The sequence below is a fragment of the Phodopus roborovskii genome, unplaced genomic scaffold (genome assembly GCF_943737965.1).
Source record: "Phodopus roborovskii unplaced genomic scaffold, PHOROB, whole genome shotgun sequence".
In the NCBI taxonomy this organism is placed as follows: Eukaryota; Metazoa; Chordata; class Mammalia; order Rodentia; family Cricetidae; genus Phodopus; species Phodopus roborovskii.
The window spans coordinates 84,452-102,121 of record NW_026126326.1 but is presented as its reverse complement, the minus strand read 5'-3'; the positions used below and the strand labels follow the sequence as shown (position 1 = coordinate 102,121).

Here is a 17,670-nt window from a genome sequence, read left to right as displayed (position 1 = left end):
CATATGGTTACGAATTGTTCTGGGAAAAAATAAAAATGCGTAGTCTTAAGCTGCTTAAGCTGTATCTTAGTATTGATGCTCATTATTAATGAAATAATTTAATGCCAAGAAATCGTCTTTGTGCATAGAAACAAATTATTCATCATGACATTCTTCTTGTTTATGGTGAAGCCATAGCTACCAAATGAAATTCTTTTTTCCTAGTAATTTTCTCAGGCATTGTGCCTTGAGTCGGCATCTCAATATCACCAATTCTTCTTTATTCCAATATCATATAAATTGTTTAACTTTTGCTTGATCTTTAAGTATTAGTGCACCCATTAGTTCTTAATGTCTCCAAGAATTTTTGTTTTTACCAAACAAAACTCAGTGCACTTCATATTCTATCTTTTATGTTCTATAACTAAGTTTCATCTCTACTTCTAACCCTTTACACTGAAACTTCAGCACAGGGATTCACTGTTTATATTTCACACAAATAGTGATTTTATTTAATTCTACATACAAAAATTTGCTTTGACAAGGGAAAGATTATTGAGGACAGAGATTTCTAAAACTATGTTTTGTTCAAACAGATGTTCATATCTAGAAAAATGCCCAGCACCTAATAAGTGCTAATTAAGTAGTAGGTTAATGATTAAGGTCTGTGAGTAAGAATTCCAATGGCCTTTCACTTGGATTTGTGTGTAATCTGTTACTGATTTTTGTTTATCTACGTTGAAGCTTTTTTCTGATTACAGCAGTGTTGTTTGGGTAAACAAAGCAGAAATTACATTGCTATGGAAGTGTCCTTGGAAAAAGGATTATGAAGTATTTTTTTTTTTTGACAACTGTGCATCTCTATGCTAGAAAGTGCAACTATAGTTCACTGGTTTCCACCTGACTCTCTATAAATCCTCCAAACCAGGACAATTATTTATGAAAATATCAATTATTGACTTGGGATTTCAATCTTTTTTCTCTTGGAGTCACTTATATCAGAGCATTCCATTCATTTAAATCAAATAATAGAGTACAGCTGATGTTTAAGAAAAGGGCTATGAGCTCATTAAATAGATTCATCTCATTTTCTGATTTCAAAGTCCAAACTTAGTAAACTCCAGAACACATTGCAGTAGGAATTCACTATTTATGAAAAATGGTATCTCTAGAGCTTTGTAGATAGATACCATATCTATAATACTACATAACTTATAAAGGAAAGAGATCCATAACTTATAAAGGAAAGGAAAGAGATCAGTTTGGTGTATTAGATAACACTAATATATTTGAAGACATATATTTATTTTGTACTTAAAAATAGAAATTACAATATAATTACTACATTCTCCTTTCCCGTTACTCCCTCCAGTCCATACCATATATTCTTCCTTGCTATCTTTGAAATTCAAGGTCTCTTTTTTTCCCCACTGATTGTTACCACATATACATGTATATTCTTAAATATAACCTGTTCAGTTTATATAATGTTACTTGTATGTACGTTTTTAGTGCTGACCATTTGTTATTGGATAACCAATTGGTATGCTCTTATTTGAGAAGTCAATTTCTCTCACTCTCAGTATTCTTTAGTTACCTGTAGTTCTTTGTATGTAGTTGAGACCTTATGGCCTTTACCCTTTACACGCTAGCAAATCTTGGTCTCATCTTTGTTCAGTTCACAGTTGACCACTCATATTATTGAGATAGTATGTGTAGAGTTTCTGCTATTACTCAAAAACACAATCTCACAGGAAAAAGGTTGATACTCTGGATCTTAAAATTTTTCTTCCACCACTTCCACAATGTTCCCTGGACCTTGGGTGTGTAAGTATTTCATAGATGTATCCACTGGGACTGGCTCCACAGCTCTCCTTTTGTTTGACTGTAGTTTTCAATAATAGTGAAGACCTTTTAAATTTTCACTGAAGTCTGAGTTCATAATAGCACTGATTCTCATGTACAAAATTGATAATAAAACTGAGCCTCTTCTATTTGTGAAATTTCGTACCTCAGTCTAAATGCTTGTTCCTTTTAATTACTGGTTAAAGGAACCATGGTTGAAACATAAATTGCTATGCATCATAGTTGTATAAAACATCTTGATAATATCAACTGAAGTTGCTAAAAATCTGGTGACAGTGTGCTCAGGCCGATAAAGAATGAACAATTCAGCACTATAAAATCACCCATATGAGATACATGGTTGTATAATTTTCCTTTTAATTATCTTCTGATTGAAAATTACTGAGGCATTAGCAATTTCTAAGACACAAACCCTAGTAATAAAGTTTTCACAAAGCAATGCATATTGAAAACATGTTTGGATCTTTGAGGTGACATTTTTTTTTAATCTTTTGAATTTTTTTGAAACTGAAATTAAGAAGTACATAATCAAGAAAATCATTAGCAAATTTGATTCTAAATCAACTTCAAACTGAAAATTAAACTTTACAGGTAATAAAATTTCAAATAAGTAACAAGGTATGAAAGAATATTATGTAAAATGCACATCAAAGTATGGGTGATAGCAAGCATTTCAAAATTAGGAATGTGCTAATACATACCAGTTTAAAATTTTAGAATGATATTAGAACTAAATAATTCTTTTTGAAAATTAAATGCAAATAATATTATAATGAAGAATCATACATTATATGGAAAATGATAGGCAAAATATTTGATTGGAGTGATCAAATGAAATGAATTATTAAGAGGTAGCCTAATGACTATATTAAAATCTTTAAGTATAGTGGTTTTATATAATAGGTACCCAATTAATGATTCCTAAATGAATAACCCAGCAAAGATTAATGGCTTCCAAAATATATACTCTTAAAAGGAACTGAGAAAATTTCCAGATAATCTTTCCTTTGACAATTTGGGATTCTTACTGGACAGTTGGTATATTATCTATTGTATTATGGTAACTTTAGACATTAAAGGAAACAGTGTTTGATTCATTAGTAATTGTGAACTAAATTTTCTCAGTTGCTAAAGGAGTTTAAATGAACATCTTAATACATATTAAGATATATAGATATGGATATAGGTATATCTTTCAAAGTACCTCTCAGATTTTCTACACTCTAGTGGATGACTCTAAATACATGAACACAAAGAAGGTACTGATTGGATTAAAAGCTATGTAAAGAGGACATTAAATTGGAATAGGGACATAGCAAGGAAGTTCTGGGATGAACTGGATGAGAATGGAAGTTTAAATGTTCAAAATGCATTGTATACATTTATAAAATTCTTAACAAATGAATAAAAAGATAATTTAATCACAGTATTGCTGCTAGGCTCTATAACAAAGGAAGATGGGATGAAAGGGTTGTTCTCCTCACATAAAATATTTACATTCACTCCCTCTGAAAAGATTATTCATTTCCTTTTGCTAAAGCACTATGAAGTGACTACCAGAATTTTGGCACACTTTTCTGTGTAGTTATTGATTAATGACTAAATTTCAATCTTTGGTCAGATAACAATTGCTCACTTACTGTAGAAATCAACTTATCAATTTTTCATTCGTTTTACAATCTTCATGAAATGATTATATGAGATGCATCCTCTAATTCTTGATTGCACTGAATGACAATGCAATTGTTCAAATGGTATTAAATAAAGTGACTTTATTTGTACTATTACAAGTTTTCCTACAATACAATACTTTTAACAAAAATTTCAGTAGTGTAAAAAAGCAGAGACAATTTCCTTTTCAAATGCATGGAATAGACCGAAACTAAACTGAGGAAGTATTTTTTTTTTTTTTTTTTTTTTGCAGACCCCATTCATGAAAGAATGCACCAAACGCATCCACATTTCTTTTCTTTTTTTAAGCAAATGACAAAGACCTAAATTACCAGCTTTTTTAAACCTAAGCTTAACATTACATATTTAAATAATTGTCAGAACTGACCGATTTGCCAGCATCCATGCACAACTAGAAAACATCCTTAATTTACCCTAAACCAGAAATGTATTAACATTGATGCAGTAATAGCTTTCATAACTAAATACTGAAAATAAAATTGAAATATTTCTGAAGAAGGTTCATCTGGCAATGTTAACCTCACAGCAGGCTGACACTACTCACTCACATTTCAACACTATGGGAAGCAGATCCATGCTGGTGTTAAAGAACAATCTCATCCTAGCACTACTCAAGAGTCACAGGGCTAACCTCGGATTACGTTTTGTTTTGTTTAAAGCAAAGTGCATACAGAAATACAACAATTTTAAAGACAAAAAAAAAAAAAAAAAAAAAAAAGGTCCTATTTTGTGGTCCCAACAACAAACTCAAAAGTCTATATGACAAATAGGGGCTCCGATGAGCTGTTTTATAAATACTTTAGATTAGGTACAGTTATACAGAAAGTCGAGTTCGTTTGAAATCTTCAAAAAAAAAGTTCCTGTTATTCCTCAAATGGTGCTTGTTAGGTTTAACATTTCTGTGAAATGCGGCGTTGAATTACTTGTTATCAAAGTGTAGCAGGTTCTCCTTATCATTTATAGTCAAGGACTTTAACTGTCCATCTTCTTCTACTTCTACTCTTTCTTGACCATTCTCCACAATTCTCTTTGTAGTGATTTTTTTGCCATTAACTATCTTAGTAGAAGTTGATATTGATTTGAAGTTGCCCATTCCACTGCCACCAAATGATGCTGAAGAGAACGAAGTGAGACCCCCGTGCCCTAGTGACCTGAACGAAGTGAATCCTGTATCAAAAGCAGGAAATCCACCTCCAAAAGAAGGAAATCCACTGAAGGCAGAGAAAAACGAGGCTGCACCACGGCTTCTATTTCTTCGGGAACACCTTCTGTTACCAAAAAAGTCATCAAATGGGTCTTCAAAGAAGTCAAATGAAAAAGGGTCCCTCCCACCAAAAAATTCCCTGAAGACATCATCTGGATTCCGGGATGTGAAGCCAAATTCAAACAGACTATCAAAATTACTTCCATCTCCTTCTCCACTACCATTTAATATTTAATCCTTCTTTGCCGTTTTTGTCATAAATGTCCTGGTTTTTTTTTTTTTTTTTTTTTTTGCATCTGATAAAGCCTCATATGCCTCATCTATTTGTTTGAACTTCCGCTCTGCCTCTTCTTTGTTTTCAGGATTTTTGTCCGGATGCCATTTAAGTGCCTGTTTCCGATACGCCTTTTTTAATGTCCTCAGGTGAGGCATGTCTCTGCACTCCCAGAACTTCATAGTAATCCACCATATTTTAACAGATTGTTGGAACAACTTCGAGGATGAAGCGGCCAGCGAGAGGAGAGAAGTCTGGCGGCCGGTCTCCTCGCGGCTCTGGCACAGCTGCGCTGGCAGCGGTGGTGGCATCTCCTCGCGCTTTCCTTTCTCTCCTTTTCTCCCGAGGAAGTATGTTTTAAGAAGGCAGTTACTAACAAACATTTTTACTGGAAGAGAAAAAAATTAGCAAGCCATTTGAAAATAGCAGATATATGGAAGCTTGAAGTCAATAATTTTATAAGCCTTTCTGCATTTTATGTACACATATATTCTATCAACTAAAGCTCTGTCCTAAAAATTGTATATACTTTTCCTTTATTCAAAAATTAAAATTTTCAAAAGTTATAATTAATTAAAATTCTATCTGTATCTGAATTTGATAATCTAGGAAAATTATATTGCCAAATAAGTATACTACTGCTAAAGTTTCAGTATGTTTCAATTAAGATGTATACATATTTAGTGTCATTTGTTACTTATCTTTCAAGGACATAAGAGAGTAATTCAAGATTTTTATTCATATTGGCAGGATAAATTGTAAAGCCATAGGAGGAAAGAGAGTGAGTTTTGTCATTATATGTTACAACAATTTTCAATAAGAATTTCACATCAAAATATATCTTTATGTGATCTAAAAAAATCACCATGTGTCATGAAAAAATACGTTTCAAACCTTTGATAAGTAGATGCATAATATTTTTTTTTTAAACCCAACCCAAACCAAACAAAGTTAAACAATGTAACTGGAAGAATATCAAGTCTCCCAAAGATGTCACAGAATGGAGCTTGCCACTAGCTAACCCTAGAGGTCTGGAGGTCTGTACACAGAGACAGGAAATGAGATAGCTAGGTGAAAATAGGATGTAAACAGGAACTTTTTCTCTTATGAGAAACTACGGAGATAAGGTATGGCCATTGTTTCTTCCTTCTCTCTGATCTCTCAGCATTTTCCTCATATCTGACTCCAGGTTTTTTGTTTGTTTATTTGTTTTTCATAGAACAATTAAGAACTCCTTTTACAAGAACTGTGCCCACTTTTAAAATTGGGATATTTGTTTTTTGATATCATTTTTTTTAGTAAAGTTTATATTTTGGATATTAGCATCTATCAGATGTATAGTTGGTAAAAAATCTTTACGTCTTCTGTTGGCTGTTGCATTGTTCAAATGACTGTCTTTTGTTTTACATATGATGTTCTGTGCGTGCGTGCGTGCTTGCATGCATGACTGCCTGCCTGCCTGCCTGCCTGTCTGTCTGTCTGTCAAAGTATGGGGTCAGTTCTAGAGAAAGTTCCATGAGACACTAAAAAGAAGGTATTCTTTTGTGTTTGGATGAAATGTTCTCTAAATATCTGTTAATTCTATTAATTCTACTTGGTTTATAATGTCTGTTAGTTCCAGTCTATTTAGTTTCTTTCTGGAAGACCTCTCCATTTTTGTGACACTGGGGTGTTAAAGTTTTCCACTGTCATGGGTGATGGTCAATATTTGGTTTAAGCTGTAATAGTGTTTATTTTATAAATGTGTATGACCTTTTGTTTGGTGTGTAGATGTTCAAAATTCAAATGTCACCTAGCTTGGTGTTTCCTTTCATGAATATATAGTGTCCTTCCTATCACTTCTAATTAGTTTTGGTTTGAAGTCTATTTTGTCAGATATTAAATGGGATATATTGGATTACTTATTAGGTCCATTTGTTTGTAATACCTTTTTTTCCTTTACTCATAGATGATGTATGTCCCTGGTATTAAAGTTTGTTTTCATGTAAGGTGCAGAAGGAAGGGTCTTGTTTTTTTTTTTCAATTCTGTTAGTGTTTTTTTTTTTTTTTTTTTTTTTTTTTTTTTTTTTATTAAGGAACTTAGAACCTGATGTTGAGAGATATCGATGACTAATTAGTGCTAATTCCTCTTATTTTGTTTTTGTAGTGTGTGTGTGTGTGTGAAATAAAGAACTTTATTAAGTTGAAAATGCCCCTACTATTCCCATTATACTAAGTTTTATTGTCATTTGTAATGAGATATTCACTTTGTCTGCTTCTGTGGCACTGTCCATGCACATTGTGGGGTGGAGCCAGGGGCGGAAGTGACTTGTGGAACTAGGTCTGAGGAGGAGCCAGGGAATGCTCTCTGGTTGGAGGACACAGAGATGAGAGCATGCAGTGATCCAGTGGAACCTACTGGTGTTCCTCTCTCTAGATCGTAAGTTATTTCTCCCTGAATAAACATCTACTCAGCCTATTTGTTTATCCTGATCCTTATTAAAACTCAAAAGTCATTAATGTGGGTTTATTTCTTTTTCTGCATTTATACTTATGATTACTCTATTTTCCTTATTTTTGTTTGTTTTTCAAAGTAGGATTTCTCTGTGTAGCAACTCGGCTGCTCTGACATTGCTTTGTAAACTAGGCTGGCCTTCTACTCACAGATATCCACTTAACCTTCTTCCTAAGTGTTGGGAGTAAAGGCATACACCACCATGCCTAGCTAGTTTTCCTTCTCTTGTTTATATGAATAAGTTACATCATTTAATATTGAATGTGTTGTTTTATTAGGACTAGATATCAGTATGTATCCATGGATGTCCTGGAACTCATTATGCATAGCAAGCTAGCCTCAATTCCAAAGGTATCTGCCTGTCTCTGCTTCCAGAGTGCTGAGATTAAAGTGGAGTGCCACCATGCTGGGCCTAGTTTTAATGTTTATGTAGCCTATCACAACTATACTCAATTCAATGTGCTCATAATTTTAATTTATTTCACACGTTTAAGGGTTTGATTTATTCCTAAGAGTGTGTGTCCTGTTACCACACTTTTCTGATGAATCTATGAATAGTCCTTCATTTATATGTTAATTCACCCTTTCCTATGTTCTTATGGCAGAGTAAAACCATGTGTCTCCTTATATAAGAGACACATAACTAGTTTCATATATCAGTTTATTTTAATTATGGGAGTACTTTGTCTATACACACAAACACATGCACACAGAGACACACACACACAAACACACACACAAACATGGACATCAGAAGAGGGCATCAGATCCGCTGGGACTGGAGGTAGATAGTTAGGAACCACTACATGGTGGCTAGGAATAAAATCTTGTTCTGGAAGAGTAGCCAATATTCTTAACCACTGAGTCTTCTCCATAATCCCTGTCAATTAATTTTTGATGGAAAATATTTGTGAGAAATATCTCTGTATTGGAATCACTTCTGTTTTGAAATGAAAATCTTCACTCTATTAGTCTCACTATTTATCCTAGCTTTCACATATACAATCTGTCCTTGGCAAATATTGTTTCCTTTTGTCCAGAAGGAGCAGGACTTTGATAACTCAGTTCTTAGTGTGTGGATTAAGAGATTAACAAACAAATCCATACTTTTGCATTCTGTCAACAAGGGTATTTATTTGACCTTATTTCTTTGTGAGGATAAGAAAGCTGCAGCTTCAGTACTTATTTTTTTTTTATTTTATTTTATTTTATTTTTTTTGTTTTTTGTGATCAGAAAGTGCATTCAAATCAGGTTCTCTCTTTGGCTTTTTACCCTTTTCCCAATATTTCACTGACAATCCTGCTATGTATGTGATATTTTGCAAACATGTAAGAAAAGAACTAGCCATTTTACCTACTTTGCCACTTTTACAATTTAAATCTCAACACAACTGTATTTAATATCATATTTTCAGTAATGAATCCTTTCGGATACAAATTGTTAGAGAATGCATTTAGCTAAGACAGGAAATTGACAGGGGTCATATCTCAGAGTGCTGGTTTCATCTTTTCATGTATTTATAAGAAAAAGAAGCATAGCTCATTTGCCATTCTTTCATATGAAAATACTAGAATGTAACTCAATGGGATGATTTTTCTTTAAGGAAATTGAAGCCTAAACCCTTTAAACCCTTTAAATACTGGCAGCTACTATTTTTTTTTTTTGAAACCACATTTTTTGTCTCAGAAAATACAGTTTGTGTGTCAAATTTTCCTTAATGCATGGCATGGGGCATGCCATTATGATTTTCCCCAGAAGTGCTTGGGGGGGTGTTATCCTGGAATTTTCATTATAAAATAGATTCTTCAACTTAACCTTGGTATTTTCTAATTAAAGAATAAGTATGTGGACTGGTCATATTATGGTTGAGAGGAAATATATTAGACCCATATGGTGTTACACTGGGGATAAACTTTATTTCAAATCTCATTCTTAAAATCCACTTATTTGAAGGCAGCAGAAAACAACAGATAAATTTACTGAAATTAAACATGGAAGATGTTCAGTGATCTATATAATAAGCAATCAAAAATAAACAGGATTTTAATTTCTCTAAATGTTCAAGCATGTAATTTTTAAAATTCATTTTACAATCTTGGGTATTTGATAGCAATTGAGTTGTAATTGCTCAAGAGTATGTTCCAACACAGTTATTAAAGAAGTCAATGATGGCCTGAGGTAATAGATATAATTTAAATCTATATAAATTACTTATCATTGATCCAATTGACAATTACTACATTTATATATTAATTCTCATTGTTTATTAGCCAAAGGCAGTTTACATAAATTCATAATCATGACTCCTCATGCATAATCAATGTATTTTAAACAAATGACATTGATTAATATTGTCTAAGAATCATCAATTTACTGTTTCTCTAAAGAAAATTATTTTAAGATAGTTACTTGAAAAATAGGACTTAGAACACAAAGAAAGGTCTAGAGAACTACATACAAGACTGCTGCCAAATAACAATTGGAGCTTCCGTGGAAAGGCTACCATAAATGCCCTTCCCGGAGAGTGAGATCAACAACTAACTTATCCATGGAGCCCTCAACTAATGCCTGTTGGAAACAGGAGCAAACACCCATACATAAACACTGAGTCGAAATAGAATTCAGATGCAGATGGAGAGGACAAGACCAGGCTGAAGAAACACATAGAGACAGCTTACCTGAACAAGGAGGAGCTAAAGGGCCACCAGACTGATGGCTGGGAAGCCACCATGGGACTGACTCAGGTCCCCCTGAGCAGTCTAGCAGACCTCGGGTGGTGGAGCCAGAGTGTATCCCTGGTTCACAGGCGGACTTTGGGAGCACATCCCCCAGGGAGGGATTAACTGCTTTGATCTGGAGACAAGAGAGAGGCCCTGGTCCGTGCTTCACCAGACCTGTTGGACCTGCATGGCCCCAGGTGGATAGCATTCCCCTACATGTGGAGTTGGGCTGGGGGGATGGGGGGTTGTTAGGATGCAGGTGAGAGGGCAGAGAGGGTAAAAGGGAGGGAAGGAGGGAGGGAGGGAGGGAAGGAGGGAGGGAGGGAGAGATCTGGGATCGACATGTAAAATAATAAATTAAATTAAAAAAAATGCTTTACTCCAAAATTTAAATTCAAGGACAAGTTCCTGGGGAAAAGGATTTCTATTTTTGTTTCCACAGAAAATGAAAAGATGTGGATTCCTTCCAGACTAATGTGGTTTGATCAAGCCAGACCCCCTGAAACAGAGTCTCTGGTGGTCCAACATTCAAAACAGCTTGTACAAGGCAGACTTGCAGACTACAACCAGGATTTCTGAATCTTCTTCGAATCCCCCATGACAGCGCCCCTTACCAGCAGGAAGTAGTTTGAAAAGAACAACGTCCAAATTCCCAAATATTGTCTATAAATGTTTATTTTCATTTAAATGGACTGGATTATATAAAATTTAAAAAAAAATGGAAAAATAATAAGAAAAAAAACAAAAGAAAAAAAAAAAGAAAATTAGGACTTAGTGTTTAGCTGAGTGATGATACTTCAGGAAATGTTGCTATCAATTTACAAGATAAAATTTTTGTTATTTTATTTGAGTTTCTGTATTAGGATTCTCCAGATTAATAAAACTTATAGAATTAATCTCTTTAGTATATATAGAAGGGGGAATTATGTGGTTTGGGTACCAATGTAATTGTCGCCTTGTAAAAAGAGTTTGGCAATGACCCTTATGCTTCTATTGTATGGAAAAATTTAAGGAGTATTTGTATTAGCTCTTTTTAGAATTTCTGGTAGAAAGTCTTCACTGAAACTATCTGGCCCTGGACTTTTTTTGTTGGGAGACTTTTGATGCCTGCTTCTACTTCACTATGTCTTATAGGTCTATTAAAATTGCTTATCTGTTCTTGATTTAATATTTGTGATTCCTATCCAGAAACTTGTCCTTTTCCTTTAAATTTTCCAATTTTGTGGAGTATAAGTTTTCAAAATATGACCAGAAAAAATTCTCTGAATTTCCTCAGTGTCCATTGTTATGTCCCCCTATATAGTTCTGATTTTTCTAATCTGTATGTTCTCTCTCTACCTTTTGGTTAGTTTGGATAAAATTTATCTATCTTTTTCATTTTCTTGAAGAAGCAACTCTTTGGATCACTGATTCTTTGCGTTGTTTTCTTTCTTTTTACTTCATTGATTTAAGCCTTAAATTTAATTATTTCCTGGCATCTATTCCTCCTGGGAATGTTTGCTTCTATTAGTTTTAGAGATTTCAGGTGTGCTGTTAAGTTTCTACTGTGACTATTCTCCAGTTTCTTCATGTGGGCACTTAGTGGTATGAAGTTTACTATTAGCACTGCTTTCAAAGTGCCCCATGAGTTTGGGAATGTTATGCCTTCATTGAATTCTAGGAAGTCTTTAATTTCTTTATATCTTCCTTGACCCAGGAGTGATGCAATTGAGCATTGTTCAGTTTCCATAAGTTTGTAGGCTTTCAGAAATTTGTCATTGTTGTTGAATTCTAACTTAAACCATGGTGACCCCAAAAGATACATGGGGTTATTCCGTGTGTGTGTGTGTGTGTGTGTGTGTGTGTGTGTGTGTGTGTGTGTGTGTATTTGTTGAGATCTGCTTTGTTGCTGAATAAGTGGTCAGTTTTAGAGAAGATTCCACGTGGTGATGAGAAGGTATATTTTTTTGTGTGTTTGGATGGAATGTTCTATAAATATCTAAATCCCAATTGAGGCATAACTTCTATTAGTTCCTTTATTTCTTTGTTAAGTTTCTGTCTGGTAGTCCTGTCCATTGGGCCCTGATATTAATCTTAATCTAAACACCTATGTACACCTGTTTTTTTTTTTTTTACAAGGAATTTAACTTTATACAATGAAAAAAAAAAAAAAAAAAAAAAGAAAGCATCTTCCACAAATGGTGCTGGCATAACTGGCTGCTGACATGTAGAAGATTACAGATTGATCTGTATCTATTTTCATTCACAAAAATTAAGTTTGAATGGATCAAAGATTTTTCACATAAATTCAGCCACACAGAATCCCTTAGAAGAAAAAGTGGGAAGTACCCTTGAACAAATTGGCACAGGAGATGACTTCCTATATACAACACCAATAGCACAGACACTGAGGAAGATGAAATAGCATTGTAAGCTTTCCCAGTATAGGCATCTTCCTTTTAGCTCTGATGCCTCTTTTTCTATTGTCCTTGTCAGCAAATATAACATTCCTGGTACTGGGGAATTTTCAGTTGAGACTGATGTTGCAAATCAGGACCAGCTGGATAAAACTGCTGCTTAGAGAGTCAACAAGACAGTGTATAGACAGCTTGGAATGCCTTTCTGTGTCAGGTTCTGATGTAAATATTACAGACTAAGTATAGAATCAGAGAATATTTTGGTAATCCTAATAGGATATTTGCCCTGAACTTACCTAGGATTATCAATAATATCAAATATTCAAAACCCTGCAAGAATTACGTGACTAGAGGTAAAAGATTATTTATCTTGAGTTTATGAATAATATAAAATGCTGAGCCTCAGCGTCTCTCTGTCAACCATTTTCTTTTCCCTGATACTGATATCTGACAAATCTTCATCATCTGAGAAAAGCAAAGCATCCAGAGATCAAATTCATTGGCCGACTTTGCAGGATTCCTGCTGGAGAACTAGGGAATATAAAACACACACACACACACACACACACACACACACACACACACACACACACACACACACACACACAAGGAAATAAATAAATAAATAAGCAGAAGCACATGGAAATTGAGCAAAATGTCTTCTGGAATCTATGAGGAAAACTGTGCCTTTTACAAACACAAGCAATCTAACTTCTGAACTTTGCCATATGAACTGCTGAACTTGTTCTTTCTTATTTTGCTGAGATATATTTGTTCTTCACATAACTTAATTTGGCGCTTTATGTTCATATTTTCTGTTGTACATAAGGCAAGGCTTAATTTCAACACCTCAGGCTACACTCTGACTTAGAAAACCTGACTTGTATGCATGTGCTTATGCTCATGTGTATGAATGTGTGATGTATGAGTGTCCATTTAGGTGTTGGTGGTTTACATGCATATGTGTACATTGTAACTAGAAGGTTACATTAGCTTTCATACCAAACTGTTCTCCAATTTATTTTTTGAAAAACATCATTCACTGAAACTTAAGGTTGCCAATTGACTAGACTGGCTAGCTGGCAAGCAACAGGGACCTCCTATTATACCTTACACCAAAATGCTATAGTTAAAAATATGTGTATCCTTGTACCTGGACTTTTCATTAGGTACTAGGTGAGATCAGAACTTATGTCCTCATGCTAAACTGTACAGCAAGAACTTTATCAAGTGAGACATCTCCTTAGCCACTAACCTTCTGTTTTATACTTACAAAATCAAGGTTATTTGTGTTTCAAATGATTTTACCTGGATAGGACATGGCTGTGTGTGTATGCGTATGATTTAAACACATGCTTGTAAAATGTTTACACATTACCATCTGTTCTGAAGTAACTTTCACCACCTAATTCCATTAAGAACAAATAAGGCAAGTTATCACTTCTTTAATACTTTGTTTATTCCTTAAATAGAGTTATTGTTACTCCATAGAATGGAATCTCCATAGAAACAGGAAAAAATTTTCTAACTTGTTCATCAATATAATCATATGATAACAGAATATATAATAGTATTCACATCATGAAATTATTAAATAAATATTTGTTGCATGACTGAATGAATATTGGAAATATGAAGTATTACATGGAATATTTATCTTGTTGCAGCAAGAGTGGTATAAGGTAAAGAATATCTGAAATATTGGTTATTAAAATGAATTTTATATATTTATTTTATGTATGTGAATAAATATTTTTATTTCTATTTTTATTTTACATATCAATTCCAGTTACCTCTCCCTCCCTCCCTCTTACCCTCTCTCTCCCTTCATATGCACCCTGACCACCCTCCCCTCCCATCCTCCCACCCCAATTCCACATGTAAGGCTTGCCATCCAGGTGAGTAAATGTAGATCTGTCAAGTCATTTGAAATAGGGATTTCTCTCCTGTCTCTAGGTTAAGGGAGTATCCCTCCATGGGGGATGTGCCTGCATGGACATTTTGGGCACCAGGAATACATCCTGTTTCTATGTCTGAGGTCCCTTAGATAGCTAAGGCCTCTAGCTGAGACCCATGTTAAGGGGCTCTGAGTCAGTCTCATCCTGGATTCCATGCTATCAGTCTTGGGTCTGTTAGCTCTTCCTTGTTCAGGACAGCTGTCTCTATGTTTCTGCAATCTGTTCTTGTCCTCTCTCTCTCTGCATCAGGATTCTAGTTTGGCTCAGTGTTTAGTTGTGGGGGATTGCTTCTGCTTCAAACAGGTACTGGATGAGGGCTCCATGATGGTGGATAGTCATTGATCTCATTACCAGGAAAGGGCATTTATGGTAGCCTTTCCACTGTTGCTCAAATTGTTAGATGGAGGCAGTCTTGTAGGTCTCTGGACATTTCTATAGGTTCAGTTTTAACTTCAAACCTATAATGACTCCCTCTTTTATGTTCTCTCTCTCTGTCTCTGTCTCTGTCTCTGTCTCTCTCTCTCCTCACTCTTCTAATCATCTCCGGACTCAGTCTCCCTAGTCCCACGTGCTTTCTTCTCCTCCTCTTCTCATTCTCCTAGTTACACCTTCACTCACTGCCCCCCTACTTTCCATGTGCTCTGGAGAACTTATCCCTTCCCCCTTCTGTGAGGTACTTTATGTAAATATCTTGGAATCCATCTTGTATCCTAGTTACACTGGCGGTATGAATTATAGGCTGGTGATCCTTTGCTCTATGTCTAAACTCCATATATGAGTGAGTACATACCATATTCCTCTTTTGTGACTGGGATACCTCATTCAGGATGGTTTCTTCAAATGCCATCCACTTGCCTGCGAATTTCAAGATTCCATTGTTTTTTCCCCCCACAGATTAGTATTCCATTGTGAAGATACGCCACATCTTCTTTATCCATTCTTCAGTTGAGGGGCATCTAGGTTGCTTCCAGGTTCTGGCCATAACAAATAATGCTGCTATGAACATAGCACATGTCTTTGTTACATGGATGGGGATCATTTGGTTATATGCCTAAGAGGGGGATTGCCGAGTTCTGAGGTAAATTACTTCCCATTTTCCTGAGGAACCACCATACTGATCTCTAAAATGGCTGTAAGAGTTTGCACTCCACATCCTTTCCAGCATAAGTTGTCATTGGTATTTCTAATTTTATCCATTCTGGCAGGAGTAAGATGGTACCCAAAGTTGTTTTGATTTGCATTTCCCTGATAGCTAAGGATGTGGAGCACTTACTTAAATGTCTTTCAGACTTTTTGATTCCCTCTATTTTGAATTCTGTCTTCAGTTCTGTACCCCATTTTTAATAGAGTTATTTGGTGTTTTGTTGACTAGTTTCTTGAGTTCTTCTTATATTTTGGAGAGCAGCCCTCTGTCAAATGTCAGATAGGTGAAAATCTTTCCCTAGTCTCGGGGCTGCCGTTTGGTCTTGTCAACTTTGTCCTTTTCCTTACAGAAGCTTCTAAATTTGAGAAGGTACCCTTTATTAATTGTCAATCACAGTGTCTGGGCTACTGGAGATATGTTCAGTAAGCAGTCTCCTATACCAATTTGTTCAAGGGTACCTCCCACTTTCTCTTCTAAGAGGTTCAGTGTAGATGGATTTATGTTCAGGTCTTTGATCCATTTGGACTTGAATTTTGTGAGTGGCAATAGACATGGATCTATCTGCACTCTTCTACACACCATCATCCAATTGTGCCAGTATTATTTGTTAAAGATGCTTTCCTCACCCCATTATATACTTTTAGCTGTTTTGATAAAAAAAAAAAAAAAACAAAAACAAAAACAAAAACAAAAACAGGCTTTTGTAGGTGTGTATGTTAATATCAGGATTACAGCTTCCATTCTGTAATGTGTAAAGTTTTTCCTGCCGCTGGTCCCACAGCCATTCCAACCCCAATTAAAACACACAGACTCTGTATTTGATATAATTCTGTTGGCCTGTTACTAGCTTCTTATCGACTAGCTCTGTCTTAAGTATTAACCCATTTCTATTAACCTAAGTGTTTCCACGTGGGCTCATCTTACTGTAGAGTGGGCCCGGAGGTTCTGCTCTCTCCAGTCTCCCCATGCTGAACCCTCCCTACTACTTCCTCTTTCCTCCTTGTCTTATAATTCCTCCTCTTGCTTTCCTTTTGGCCAACAGTGCTTTATTAAATAACCAATATAAGAAACATATTTACAGAATGACATCTCCCATCATCTCCTCTTTTTATGTCTAAAATAAAAAAAGGGTTTAAACTTTAACATAGCAAAATATATTACACAACAGTTATCAAATAACAATCACAGTTAACAATATTTAGTCCATTAACATTTTGTAAGATTTAAGAAAATATTCCATCATCTATTCTATCTTTGTGAGTCTAAATTCCTATATGGAACTTATCTTTAATCCTAACCAAGTATAACCATAACTATGTGTCTTCAACGCTTTCAAAGACCACAGAAGTTTAGTATATAAATCTAGAAATGACAGAGACAACTCACTGCCTGGCTGTCACCCAAAATTCTTCTGTAATCTTCCATCATCAGCCCATAGGTCATAGTGCATCTTGCAGACTCTTCAGTAAAGCAGGAAACTTTAAACTGTCTTCTTATATTGGTAGTTTGTCAGTCACTTTTTTCTGTGTCCTGCAGACTGTCTGGCAGTCTCTTCCATGAAGCAGGAACGACATATCACTATTTATCTTGTTTCAGCTGTCACTTTCATGTGGGTCCTGCATGTTCAGTTTATATAGTATAAAGTGAAACAGTCCACAAAAGAGTAGTATCTTGTTTAAATGGCTAAACTTGCTATATTGAAAGTAAACTTCATAACGTGTTTCTTCAATGTCCATCTTCCTTTATGATGCAGGTGGTATTGCTAGGAGAATTTATGTCTCACTGCAAAGTAAAACCTTAACCATTTTAAATGCCGTATTCTGTAGGTCTTTGCAAGTTTTGAAGGATGCCTATTCATCTCAAATACATGTCTGTATATCTAGAAATCTTAACTAAATTAACTATAAGAATTAACTATCATAGATACTGTCTATAATCTGTA

General features: G+C 35.0%; 1 pseudogene; it reads right to left on the bottom strand.

The window, feature by feature from the left end:
- Positions 1-4,295: 4,295 nt before the first annotated feature.
- On the bottom strand, positions 4,296-5,210 carry LOC127218689 (dnaJ homolog subfamily B member 6-like; annotated as a pseudogene).
- Between the last annotated feature and the right edge of the window lie 12,460 nt (positions 5,211-17,670).